This window comes from Aotus nancymaae, unplaced genomic scaffold (genome assembly GCF_030222135.1).
Source record: "Aotus nancymaae isolate 86718 unplaced genomic scaffold, 86718_ANA_hifiasm-v0.15.2.pri h1tg000032l_0, whole genome shotgun sequence".
Classification (NCBI taxonomy): Eukaryota; Metazoa; Chordata; class Mammalia; order Primates; family Aotidae; genus Aotus; species Aotus nancymaae.
The window spans coordinates 1,541,773-1,556,830 of record NW_026988445.1 but is presented as its reverse complement, the minus strand read 5'-3'; positions in this window follow the sequence as shown (position 1 = coordinate 1,556,830).

Genomic DNA, 15,058 nt, shown 5'->3' with positions numbered 1-15,058 from the left:
TTTTGCTCTTTCTTACATGCAGCTTTCTCATTTCTCCTCTGACTTTCCATTTCTCAGCCTCTTCATTCTTTCCTAGGTCTAAGGAGTCCCTTAGGTTGGCTCCTGCTTCTTAATGTCTTCCTAGAAAAACAATTCTAGGAGCCCTAAAACAAACCAGGCCAGGCACCAAGATCATCTTCTAGAGATGAGCTCCATTACATAACATCCATGAGTCTCTGTAGTATAAGTTCTCACAAATCTGCAAAGCCCTATTCTAGGGCTGAGAGGTAGAAATAAGAAAGGGTTGGCCGGGAGCGGTGGCTCATGCCTGTAATCCCAACACTTTGGGAGGCTGAGGCAGGTGGATCACTTGATGTCAGGAGTTTGAGACCAGCCTGGCTAACATTGTGAAACCCTGTCTCTACTAAAAATACAAAAATTAGCTGGGCATGGTGGCACACACCTGTAGTCTCAGCTTCTCAGGAGGCTGAGGCAGGAAAATTGCCTGAACCTGGGAAGTGGAGGTTGCAGTGAGCCAAGACCATGCCACTGCACTCCAGCCTGGGTGACAGAGTGAGATTCTGTCTCAAAAAAAAAAAAAAAAAAAAAAAAAAAAAAAAAGAGTTTAGGGATGGAGGAAAGAGAAGGGCTAACTTAAATTTTATATCCTGACTACCAAATTCCTATTATTGTTCTTCTGTTTTAAAAGTCTGGACATCAGAAATTCTTAGTCTACGCAGGTTAGAGAAAGAAATTAGAAATTCTAGCAAGGGCTGAGTGCTACGATGTTTTCATCAAGGACCACTGCAGAACACATACTCATGGAGGACTCTATTGGCATTATAGACTCACTGACTGATGACTATAAGACCATTAGTTAAATCAAATTAAATCAATAATTTGCTACCACTTTAGCAAGCCCAGATATAACATTCAGCTGGAAAACTGAGAAACAGTACCAAAAAGAAAGAAAAGATTCCACAACCATAAAAAATTGGGCAACTGTCATACCAGACTATAAGGTTCTGCAGGGGAAAAATTATGTCACCATGACAACCTGAGATATTTTTACTGAGAGGGTTGGTAGGTTATACAGAAACATTTTCCAGAATTTGGAGGCTGAGAGTGAAGTACAAGAACATGTGTGGGAGTTGAGAGACATTCCGAATGGGCTTCTCATCCTTATTTTTTTAGCTTTTCTTTGCAATCTATATTTTGCCAAATTCTGCTTTATAAGAGGCACTATGGTTTGACTTTGTCCCCTCCAAAACTCATGCTGAAATTTGATTCCCATGGCCAGGCACAGTGGCTCACAAATCCCAGCACTTTGGGAGACCAAGGCAGGCAGATGGCTTGAGCTCAGAAGTTTGAGACCAGCCTGGGCAACATAGTGAAACCTCATCTCTTCAAAAAATACAATTAGCCTGGTGTGGTGATGTGTGCCTGTAGTCCCAGCTACTTGGGAGGGTGAGGCAAGAAAATCGCTTGAGCCCAGGAGGTGGAGGTTGCAGTGACCCAAGATCGTGCCATTGCACTCCAGCTTGGGCAACGGGAGTGAAGCCCTGTCTCAAACAATAAATAATTAATTAAAATTTTTTTAAGAAACTAGAGAAAAGAAATTCAATTCCCAATGTGGTGGTATTTGAAAGTGGATCCCAGTGGGAGGTGTTTGGGTCATGGGGACAGATCCTTCATGAATAGCTTGGTGCAATTCTTGCAGTATTGAGTGAGTTCTCAGTCTTACAAGACTGGATTAATTTTTGTGGGAAGGTCCCATGGGAGTGAATTGCTATAAAACTAGTATGCCCCTCAGATTATGCGCATGTCCCCTTCTCCTTTGACCTTCTCTGCCATGTCTTGAGCCAACATAAAAGCCCTCACCAGAAGCTGAGTAAATGCTGGTGCCATGCTTTAACTGAGCCTGCAGAACTGTGAGCTAAATAAACCTCTTTTCTTTATAATAATCTACCCGTAGGTATTCTGTTACAGCAATACAAAACAGACTAAGACAGAAGAAAAGGGCAAAGTGATTTTTATACCCTGTAATTATATATACATGTTATCAGCATGTATATATGTAACTGCTAATTAGGGAGATTTTTATTTAACAGAGGATACTCTTTCCTGATGGACAGGAAGATTAACAGATTAACATCAATCTTCCAAAGGAGTATGCTAATGTACAATAACCAAGACAGACAATTTTCTTTTCTTTTCTTTTCTTTTCTTTTCTTTTTAAGACAGAGTCTTGCTCCTTCGCCCAGGCTGAAGTGCAATGGCACAATCTTGGCTCACTGCAGCCTCCGCCTCCCAGGTTCAAGCGATTCTCCTGCCTCAGCCTCCCAAGTAGCTGGGATTACAGGCACCCACCACCATGCCTGGCTAATTTTTTGTATTTTTAGTGGAGACGGGGTTTCACCATCTTGGCCAGGCTGGTCTTGAACTCTTAACCTTGTAATCCACCCACCTCAGCCTCCCAATATGCTGGGATTACAGGCATGAGCCACTGCACCCAGCCAAAATAGACAATTTTCTAGAAAAATCTGAAAGTGTCAGATAGATACTTCTCTTATGTATTGATTCTGTATTATATTACTTTTCATTTTATATTTTTGTCTTCTGTTTTTAATTTCTTTTTGTACTATTTTCCAAAGGAACAGAACAGCACAAAGTTCTGTTACATGTATATTATCTACTCAGTATATGCTACTTTATTAATCAAGTTTATGTGTTGAAAAAATTTGCATAGAAATGTGATGAAAAAGCAAAATATTTCTGCCCCTCTGTGTCTTTTGACAGGTACTTTACATCTATCATTTTATTTATCTTCATAATATTTTATAAGTACTATTATCCCCATTTTGCAGATAACTGTGACCAAAGAGGTGCTATGTTTGCCCAACGCCACAACTGACAAGTGTCAGAGTTTGTGTTAAAACCCGGGTATATTTGACTCAAGAGTTTTCCAGCCAGGTTGTGGTGGCTCATGCCTGTAATCCCAGCACTTTGGGAGGCTGAGGTGCGAGGCATGAACCCAGGAGTTCAAGACCAGCCTGGGCAACATAGCAAGACCCTGTCGCTACAAAAAATGAAAAATTAGCCAAGCATAGTGGTGCTTAGCTACTAGGGAGGCTGAGACAGGAAGATCATTTTAGCCCAGGAGGTTAAGGTTGTAGTGAGCTGAGATCATACCACTGGCACTCCAGCTTTGAGACTGTTTCAAAAAAAAAACAAGCCTTCCCATTTTACTGTGCTACACTACATCTCAATTATTCTTGAGGAACAGACTTTCAGCTTATAAAGAAATTTTTTTTGGATATTATATAATACTGTATATTTGTATTTCTAGTGAAGATACTATTTAAGTTCTTGTATTGAAGACATTCTCTGCTCCAAACACATAGCAGTGAGAGAGAAAATATAAAAAGAGAAATCATAACAAAACAGAACTGGAAAACACCATCATGCTCAAAAGCAATATTAACTTTTTTGAGACCTAGAAACACAAAAGCTGAGACCTGCTGGGCCTTCCTTCTAGGAATTTTGATGCTGAAGGGTAACAGGAACTAAAGGTCTTCTCAAGAAAGAGAAGGGATGGATTCAGGCTCACTGTTGAAACTAAGGGCCACATTACCCATGAAGAAAGGCTGAAAGGTGCTGCAATGACTACTTCCATAGCCATGGCCTAGGGAGGCAGGAGAGAAGGGACACAGCTTCATATCCAGGACCTGGGCCAAGCTATCTACTAGCTCACAGACTGGAAATGTAACCTCTCTAATAGCATAGGTAGACAGACCGAAGCCACCAATATAAGACCTAATTCTAGTCTAGGAGTCCCTTGAGGGGAAATGGAGCAATTAAGACAAACAGGGTCAACAGAGAGAAAATATAAAAATCTCTTCATCAGGATGTTTGCACGTGAAAATCACAAAACAAGTGAAGAAATTCACACTTAGAACAGCCACCAACAAAATCTAAATAGGGAAGATGAATTTACTCCAGACAAAATGAACATAACAGAATAATCAGAAAATGAGCTTTAAATAAGCATGTTTAGTACTGTTTGAGAGAGTTGAAAGAAAAGATGACTAAGGAATTATAGAAGCAAGCAGAAATAAAACAAAAAAGGGAATGCAGAAAAAAATCAACAAAGAATTCCTGGAAATAGAAAAACATGTAGCAGTTGAAATAAATGCTGAATAGACAAAATACACTGTAGACTGGTCTCAGTTAACGAAAAAATTAGTAAATTGGTAGAACTGAGAAAATCACTGAGATCTCAGCATAGAAAGCATGAGAAGGAGGAGGGGGAGAAATACTAAATGTGTATCTGCAGAATAAAGGATTAATACATTGTGATTTTCATTTGGAATATAGTACAGTAGTGAAAATGAATCAACCAGAATTGCAGGTATAAACATAGTTAAATCTTAAAACATAGTACTGAGACTGAAAAGCAAGTTGGAGAAAGATACAGAGTATGATACCAGCTACATATGGTTCTAAAATATATTATATAAAATTATTATATATTGTCCATAACACATACACTTATAAAAATACATAATGGCATACATGAGAATGAAAAATACTAAATTTAGAATGGTAGTTTCATCTACCATGAAAGGGGTTGTAGATGGAATGCCAAGGCTTCAACTGTATTCGTAATATTTTATTTCTTAAACTAGGTATGGAGATAAATAAATAAATGAGTGAATGAATTTTGAATTTGCAAATGCCATTTGGCATTTATCTGGTATAGAGATAGAACTTTAATAGTATCTGGAAAGTTTTTTTTTTTTTTTTTTGAGACGGAGTTTCGCTCTTGTTACCCAGGCTGGAGTGCAATGGCGCGATCTCGGCTCACCGCAACCTCCGCCTCCTGGGTTCAGGCAATTCTCCTGCCTCAGCCTCCTGGGTAGCTGAGATTACAGGCACGCACCACCATGCCCAGCTAATTTTTTGTATTAGTAGAGACGGGGTTTCACCATGTTGACCGGGATAGTCTCGATCTCTTGACCTCGTGATCCACCCGCCTCGGCCTCCCAAAGGGCTGGGATTACAGGAAAGATTTTTTTAAATTGGAATTTAACAAATTGCAAAGTGCTCTTGTTATGGTTTTTCTGGTGGGGACAGGGAGCAGGGACAGGGTCTCACTTTGTCACCCAGGCTAGAGTGAAGTGGCATGATCATAGCTCACTGCAGCCTCGACCTCCCAGGCTCAAGTGATCCTCTTGCTTTAGACTCCTGAGTAGCTGGGACCACAGGTATGCACCACAATGCTCAGCTTATTTTTATTTACTTTTCATCTTTTTAGAGACGGGTCCCACTGTTGCTCAGGCTGGTCTCGAACTCCTGGGCTCAAGGGACCCTCTCCCTCGGCCTCCCAAAGTGCTGGGACTATAGGCGTGAGGCACTGTACCCAGCCTCTTGTTCCGCTATTAATATTAACTTGTGATTCCTGCCCTCTAGAAACTAATGAAAAGCCTTATATAGGTATGTCAAAGTAAAATGTTTCTTTTCTAGTCTGTTCTGGATTTTTCCTCCATCATAACCCAGGCTCTGCCTTGTTTGCTGAGCCAATCTGGATATTCCAGACCAGATAGGTGAAATGGTTACTCTCCTGCTCAGGGATCTGAAAAACAATCAATTTTCAGATAATTCTAAGGGTCTCTGCTATTGCTGAAAATTCATATGCTGAGTTTCACCCTCTGTCACATTTCAGTAGCTCTAGCCATCTCTATTTGTACAGTCCTTAATGAGGGTCCCTGTATCTCAGTCACACTCTGAAAAGTACCTGCACTAGAAACTTACTGATTAGGAGGGGAAACACACTGACTTCATTCCACTGTACCTTTTAGTCCTCCTCTCTTTTCTGTAATCAGCTCTGGCAGTATCAGTAGAAGAGAGGACAGTTTTACCTACTTGAGTTTTTGGCAGGGAGAACCACTTCCAGAGAGTGTCCAAGCTCTCTCCATTTCATAGAAATGTGAGTTCTGAAGTATTTCCATTTTCTTTCAAACTTCAGTCCTTCTAGGTGAGGTTTAACTCATACTTTTGTTATATTGGCTACCCATACCCCAGCCAATTCAAGTTCCTGAGTCCCATCCATAGTAGATGAATCTCTGTGTGCTTGTCCAAAATACTTGGTTTCTCTTTAGCAGAGACCCCTGGCTAGGTATGCAAGGCTAGGTGGGATGGTATTCTAAAATCAATAAACATTTCTCCCTAACCATTTCTTATCAACACTAAACTACTTCAAAAAAAGAAATCACATTTCACTGCAGATTGACCTTAATGATGTAAGCTTGAATTCTTAAAATATTTCTGAGTTAGTTTTTATATGAATGATATAATTTTTTTTTGAGATGGAGTCTCGCTCTGCCACACATGCTGGAGTGCAGTCTCACATTCTCAGCTCACTGCAACCTCCGCCCCCCAAGTTCAAGTGATTCTCCTGTCTCAGCCTCCCAAATAGCTGGGACTACAGGTATGTGCCACCACCCCCGGCTAATTTTTTGTATTTTTAGTAAAGACAGGGTTTCACCATGTTAGCCAGGGTGGTTTTGATCTCCTGACCTCATGATCCACCCACCTCAGCCTCCCAAAGTGTTGGGATTACAGGCGTGAGACACCGCATCCAGCCCTATATTTTTCTTTAAAGTATATTACATTTGGAGTATCTTGATTTACTTATTTTCAGTTAATTTTAGGAATTAAATTTATATAAGTGCTTATTAATTATTTGATAAAAATAAACTCAAATTTAATTAGTAATAACTTACAGAGGTAAGACAATATCTTATACTCACATAGTGATGTATAAAGATGTTTATAAATTACAGACACAAAGAAAGATATATGGAGAATTTATGGTTTCAATTCTATCATTTCAACCATGGGTCAAGAGTAAATACAGGAACACAAAAACTCACCAGTCCAGATATAAATGAGCTGTTCCCCTTCCAAGTGGGCACAAAATTCTTGAGTTGAGCTCAAAATAGACAAATAGACAAATAAATAAAAAGAACATACCAGGTTTTCTGTTGTCTCTCACTCAACAGAATTCATCTCTGTATAAACCACTAGTCCTTTTTTCTGAGTTGGAGTCTTGCTCTGCTGCCCAGGCTGGAGTGCAATGGAGTAATCTCAGCTCACTGCAACCTCTGCCTCCAGGGCTCAAGCAATTCTCCTGCCTTAGCCTCCTGAGTAGCTGGGATTACGGGCACTTGCCGCCACGCCTTGCTAATTTTTGTATTTTTAGTAGAGACGGGGTCTCACCATGTTGGTCAGGCTGGTATCAAACTCCTGACCTTGTGATCCACCTACTTCAGCCTCCCAAAGTGCTGGGATTATAGGCGTGAGCCACCACACCTGGCCTCACTAGTCCTTTTATAGAGATCACCAAATGGTTAGACCATATAACCAAACTCCTAATCACTGTGGCCAACAGAGGAAAATAACTTATTGGCCGTGTACGGGCATATCTCAAAAATACTGTGGATTTGGTTCCAGACCACTGCAATAAACCAAATATTTCAATAAAGTAAGTCATGCAAAATTTTTGGTTTCCAAGTACATATAAAAGTTATATTCACACTATACTGTAGCCTACTAAGTGTATAATAACATCCCGTCTAATAACAAAGTATGCATCTTTTTTTTTTGAGTCAGAGTTTTACTCTCATTGCCCAGGCTGGAGTGCAATGACGCGATCTTGGCTCACTGCAACCTCTGCCTCCTGGGTTCAAGCGATTCTCCTGTCTCAGCCTCCTGAGTAGCTGGGATTAGAGGTGCATGCCACCACGCCCAGTTAATTTTTGCATTTTTAGTAGAGGTGGGGTTTCATCATATTGGTCAGGCTGGTTTCAAACTCTTGACCTCAGGTAATCCGCCCACCTTAGCCTCCCAAAGTGCTGGGATTACAGGTGTGAGCCACGGCCCAGCCCAAAGTATGTAATTAAAAATGCAAATGATAAACTAAGCCTTTAGCAAGTCGAAAATTTTTGCTGGTGGAAGGTCTTGCCTTTATGTTAATGGCTACTGACTGATCAGATTTGTGGTTGCTGAAGGTTGGGATGGTTGTGAAAATTTCTTAGGAAAAAATAGTGAGGGCAGGGAACAGTGGCTCACGCCTGTAATCCCAGCACTTTGGGAGGCCAAAGTGGGCAGATCACCTGAGGTCAAGAGTTAGAGACCAGCCTGACCAACATGGAGAAACCCTGTCTCTATTAAAAATACAAAATTAGCTGGGCGTGGTGGTGCATGCCTGTAATCCCAGCTACTCGGGAGGCTGAGGCAGGAGAATTGCTTAAACCCGGCAGATAGAGTTTACAGTGAGCCGAGATCGTGCCACTGCATTCCAGCCTGGGTGACAGAACAAGACTGTCTCAAAAAACAGAAAAAAAAACAATGAAGTTTGCTACCTAGATTGACACTTCCTTTCAGGAACAATGTCTCTGTACATGTGATGCTGTTTGATAGCATTTTATACACAGTAGAAAACGTCTTTCAAAATTGGAGTCAGTTCTCTCAAATGCTCATTCTGCTTTATCAACTAAGTTTATGTAATATTCTAAATCTATTGCTGTCATTTCAACAATGTTCAGAGCATCTATATCAGGAGTAGATTCTATTTTAAGAAACTACTTTCTTTGCTCATCCATAAGAAGCAACTCCTCATTTGTTCAAGTTTTATCATGAGACTTTGGCAATTCAATCACCTCTTCAAACTCTAATTATAGTTCCTTTGCTATTCCACTGCATCTGTTGTTACTGCCACCAACCATGAGGGCTAGAATCAGCTTCTTTCAAGCTCCTGCTAATGTGGAAATTTTGACCTCCTTCCATGAATCAAAATGTTCTGAAAGGCATCTAATGTGGTAAATCTTTTCCAGAAGATTTGCATCTAAGATGATGACTCCTTTCTAGAAGGCTTTTAATTTACTTTCCCCAGATCCTTCAGAGGAATCACTTCTGTGGCAGCTGTAACCTTAGAATATGTATTTCTTAAATAAGAGGACTTGAAAGTCAAAATTATTCCCTGATCCCATGGGCTGCAAAATGGATGTTGTGTTAGCAGGCATGAAATAATATTCAACTGCTTGTACATCTTCATCAGAGCTCCTGGGTGACCAAGTGCATTGTTAATGAGCAGTAACGTTTTGAAAAGAGTCTTTTTTTCTAAGCAGTGGGTCTCAAAAGTGTGCTTAAAATATTCAGTAGATCATGGTATAAACAGATGTGCTGTTGTCCAGGCTTTGTCTTCCATTGACAGAGCACAGGCAGAGTAGATTTAACAAAATTCTTTTTTTTTTTTTTTTTTGAGACAGAGTCTCACTCTGGCACCCAGGCTGGACTGCAATGGTACAATCTTGTTTCACTGCAACCTCCACCTCCCGGGTTCAAGCGATTCTTCCCCCTCAGCCTCCTGAGTAGCTGGGCTTACAGGTGCATGCCATGATGCCTGGCCAATTTTTGTATTTTTGTGGAGACAGGGTTTCACCATGTTGGCCAGGCTGGTCTTGAACTCCTGACCTCAAGTGATCCGCCTACTTCAGCCTCCCAAAGTTCTGGGATCATAGGTGTGAGCCACCGCACCCAGCCAACATAATTCTTAAGGGTACTAGGATTTTCAGAATGATCAATGAACATTGGCTTCAACTTAAGTCACCAGCTGCATTAGCCCCTAACGAGAGTCAGCCTGTCCTTTGAAGATTTGAAGCCAGTCATTGACTTCTTTCTAGCTGTGAAAGTCCTAGATGGCATCTTCTTCCAGTAGAGGCTGTTTCATCTGCACAGAAAATCTGTTGTTTATTGCAATCACCTTCATCAGTAATCAAAGCTAGATCTTCTAGATAACTTGCTGCAGCTTCTCCAACAGTACTTTCTGCTTCACTATGCATTTTTATGTTACAGAGACAGCTTCTTTCCTTAAATCTCATGAACCAACTTCTGCTAACTTCCAGCTTCTCTTCTGCAGCTTCCTCTTCCTCATTGCTCGCAGCCTTCATAGAATTGAAGAGAGTTAGGGCCTTGCTCTGGATTAGGTTTTGATTTAAGGGAATGTTGTAGCTGGTTTGCTCTTCTTGGTTTTTTGTTTGTTTGTTTGAGATGGAGTCCCGCTCTGTTGCCAGGCTGGAGTGCAGTGGCATGATCTCGGCTCACTGCAGCCTCTGCCTCCTGGGTTCAAGAGATTCTTCTTCCTCAGCTTCCTGAGTAGCTGGGACTGCAGGCACATGCCACCACGCCCAGCTAATATTTTGTATTTTTAGTAGAGATGGGGTTTCACTGTGTTAGCCAGGATGGTCTCCATTTCCAGACCTCGTGATCCGCCTGCTGCGGCCTCCTAAAGTGCTGGGATTACGGGCATGAGCCCCCACGCCTGGCTGATCGTCTATAGAGATCACTCAGATGTTCTCCATATCAGCAATAAGGCTTTTTTGCTTTCTTATCATGCCTTCTTACACTGGAGTAGCACTTTTAATTTCCTTCAATAACTTTTCCTTTGCATTCACAACTTGGTTAACTGGTGCAAGATGCCTGTCTTTTGGCCTATCTCAGCTTTTGTCATGTCTTCATTAAGCTTAATAATTTCTAGCTTTTGATTTAAAGATGTGTAACTCTTCCTTTCACTTGAACACTTAGACATCATCGTAGGGTTATTAACTGGCCTAATTTCAATACTGTGTTGGGGATATGGAGGCCTGAGGAGAGGGAGAGAGACAGGGAATGGTTGGTCAGTCAGTAGAGCAGTCTGAACACACATAACATTTATTAAGTTTGCCATCTCAAATGGGTGTGGTTTGTGGTGCCCCAAAACAATTACAGTAGTAACATCAAAGATCACTGATCACAGATCACCATAATAGACAGAAGAATGATGAAAAAGTTTGAAATATGCAAGAATCGCCAAAATGTCATACAGAGAAAGGAAGTGAGCACACGCTGTTGGAAAAATGGTTATCAATGGAATGGCACCAGGGAGGGTTGCCACAAGCCTTCTATTTGTGAAAAACAGAGTATCTGTGAAGCATAATAAAGTGAAGCACAATAAAACAAGATATGCCTGTACAAGCCAAAGAAAAACACAGAATTAGTGGAGAAGAAAATAAAAATTAGAAAACCAAAGACTCAGCAACATTCTTTTGCCATTTTAGATTTATCTCTGGGAGCAAGAAAATTGTGGCAGGACGCAGGCAATCCAGGAAATGTGCTTTTCTAGTGATAAAATTCACCCGGCTCTGTCAGATAAACACATTGGGCATCTTGGTGGGAACTACTGAACTTTTAAAGGATAATTTTCAAAAAAAAAAAAAAGGTAAAATCATGACTCAAACAGATATAAAATGAACACATCAATCATTTTATTTTATTTTATTTTATTTTATTTTATTTTATTTTATTTTATTTTATTTTATTTATTTTGAGACAGACTCTCACTCTGTCGCCCAGGCTGGAGTTCAGTGGTGCGATCTTGGCTCACTGCAACTTCTGCCTCCCAGGTTTAAGCGATTTTTGTGTCTCAGCCTCCCAAGAAGCTGGGATTACAGGCATGTACCATCAAGCCTGGCTAACATTTATATTTTTTGTAGAGACCAGGTTTCACCATGTTGGCCAGGCTGGTCTCAAACTCCTGACCTCAACACCTGCCTCGGCCTCCCACAGTACTAGGATTATAGCCCCTGCACCTGGCCATTTTATTTAACTCATTAAATAGATGAACCAGACAGATGTTATCACCTGTTCAAAGGAGAATACAAAGAGCAGACAGATTTACAGATCAGAAATTTTGAACTTGCAAATGGATGCAAAACTGGCTTTGTTTTTGCTGTTGTTTAATTTTTTTTCTTTAAAAAAAAAAATAAAGACAAGGATTCACCATGTTGGCCAGGCTGGTCTGGAACTCTTGATCTCAAGTGATCTGCCGGCCTCCGTTTCCTAAAGTGCTGAGATTACAGGCATGAGCCACTACGCCTGGCCAAAACTAGCTTTTCCATAGAGGTGGAGAGTTCATTCCCCAGCCGGGTAGAATTCTTTCACAAGTCCACAGACAAGAATCATTTGCATTGCCATGAGCTCCCTGCAAGTTAACTTTAATCTTTATAACAGTCTAGGCCCAGATAAAGGCAAGTATCTTTTAGGATCAGATGACCTCCCAAATTCCAACACTGCATGAAAGGATATCTATTAATTTATTTTACTTCTTTCAAAATATTACATTTCTCCTTACCTTTTAGGGTCTGCTAAAGGAAAAAGTTCCTGGTCATTAACAAGCTCTAAGTTCTGGCCCACTATTAACCATTCATTCAAAAATATTTTTACTACATGTTGTGTTCTTACCACAGCACTAGGTCAAATAAATTTTGGAAATAATGAGTCATGGTCCTTCCTCAGAAGTTATTTACAATCTCATTATAGAGACAAGACACACAGAAATCTACTAGTCGATTAATTTAATGAACAACAAAATTGTGAGTACAACTAAAAAAATAGGGCAGTATAAAACAGAAATACAGTCGATCTCCTTTATTTGTGGATTCCGTATTTGCAAATTTGCCTACTTGCTAAGATTTACCTGTAACCCCCATGTATTCTGTAACCCCCATGTACAGAGAAGTGAAAATTTTTAATTGCCCCAAGTGCACATTCCCAGCTGAGGCTGAACAAGGCATCCTCTGCCTTTTTGTTTCAGCTCTACCATAAACAGTGGCCTCTGTTACCTGGCTGGAGTCCAGGCACCATCTTGGCTCATTGCAGCCTCACCCTCTCAGGCTAAGCAATCCTCCCACCTCAAACTCCAGAGTAGCTGTGACTACAGGCAAGAGCCACTATGCCTAGCTAATTTTTTGTATTTTTTATAGGGACAGGGTTTTGCCATGTTGTCCCGTCTGGTCTTGAACTCCCGGGCTCAGGCGATCCAGCCACCTTGGCCTCCCAAAATGCTGGGATTACAGGTGTGAGTCATCAGGCCAAAGTGTCCTTTTCGCATTCCATTTAGTGATATGTTTTTCACGTTTTTGTGCTTTTCGTTGATGTTGCTGTTTAAATGGTCCCCAAGCATAGTGCTGTAGAGTGCTCCTAAGCACAAGAAGGCTGCCATGAGCCTTGCAGAGAGATAAGCTTTGTTGAGGTAAGAATTATAGTGTTGTTTACCACGTTGAATGTTAATGAATCAACAATATATATTAAAGAAGATATGTTTAAATGGAAACACACATATAAGAAGATTATGTATTGATAAGTTGATGAAAATGTGACCAGAGGCTTACAAGATCCTAATCCTGTATTTCCCTTAGGAGCAACGATTCAGTATTACTAATTCAGTGTTTCCAGCAACTTTACAGAACCTAACTACTGTAAATAGCAAGGATCAATTACATACTGAGGGAAAGTACTTTTTTTCAAATACACTTGATTTCCTTATAAGCACAAGGGGGAAAAAAGCCTTCCCAAGAAATGACCACTGTTTCCAAAAGCCTATAAAAGCAGTGCTCCTATCTTCCAGCATCCTTTTCCCTCCTCCTCTCTCCATTTTACTCTTTCTCGTTTTCTCTTTCTGTTTTTTGCAGGTCTCTACTTACATAATGTCTTCCAACAATCTACAGGCCTATACTACATTTGATAAAGTTGGACACACCAACACACATGTACATTTTAAAGTGAGAGGTATGTATGGCTGTGCTTCCGCAAAATTAATTTCAAAATTCTGTTGTACCTCAGTTCCATGGGCACCCAGAGGATACGTTGTTGAGCCTCAGCTGGGAATGTGCACTTTGGCAATTAAAAATTTTCACTACTCTGTACACGTATGTAGGGTGCCAGCCCCCAGACACCACCCGTGGATACTCTGAATTCAGTGACGACAAAGGAATGAAAAAAAGACAGGTTAAGAATGTATAAAGTGGGACCAGGGAGCCAGTGCAAAACTGGAGGCTGCAAAGGCCCCGAGCTCTGGTTTTCCACAGTATTTATTGAATACAATCACTTTTATCTATAGTGCAGATGGTGGGGTGAATTGGTGAAAGGGAGGCTGCGCATCAACCATAAGATTGATAGCAGTGGCAGTTAATGTGAGTTTCTCAAGAGCTAAAAGCTGTGCTTATCCATAGATAATGCGGCTGGTGGGAGCAGGCTTAGCAAGGAGCCTACAAGTCTGGTTACATTCCAGTGCTTCAAGGGAGTGTTACGTCCTTGGGCACTATGTTTAAAATATCAGAGCTGAGGTCACTCTGTAGTTGGGAACGTGCTGGCAATAGAGAATCCTTCCTCCCCAGAGGCCTCCTGCGGCCTTCTGGAGTTCATTGTTTCTGATTTCTTTTACACATTACTTATAACCAGTTTATGTAGGCACACTATAAACCCTTCCTCCATTGCTGCTTGCCCCAACACACGTATTTCCTCAGCTTGGGCATCTACCTTTCAAATCTCCCCAAGTACATAAAAATACTCTAAAATAATAATTTTTTTCCTCTTAGCACTATACCTGGCACCTGTCAATAACTGTCTAGCCCTGTTAAGAAAGTTTATTTCAGCGGGGCGCTGTGGCTCTCGCATGTAATCCCAGCACTTTGGGAGGCCGAGGCGGGTGGATCACCTGAGATCAGAAGTTGGAGACCAGCCTGACAAACACGGTGAAATCCCACTTCTTAAAAAAAAAAAAAAAAAAAAAAAAAAAAAAAAAAAGTTATTTCTGCCGGGCGTGGTGGCTCACGCCTGTAATCCCAGCACTTTCGGAGGCCGAGGCAGGTGGATCACTTGAGGTCAGGAGTTCGAGATCAGCCTGTTAAACATGGCAAAACCCCGTCTCTACTAAAAATACAAAAATTAGCTGGGTGTGGTGGCTTATCCCATCTACTTGAGAGGCTGAGGCAGGAGAATCGCTTGGACCCGGGAGGCGAAGGTTGCGGTGAGTCGAGATCGTGCCATTGCACTACATCCTGGGCGACAAGAGCGAAACTCCATCTCAACAACAAAAAAAGTTTATGTCTTTCTGTTTCTTTAAGACGAAGGTCAGGTGTTTTGCCCTCTTCAGAAATGGCTGCTCGCGCTTCCCACGCTCTGCGCATGCTCCCTGAGC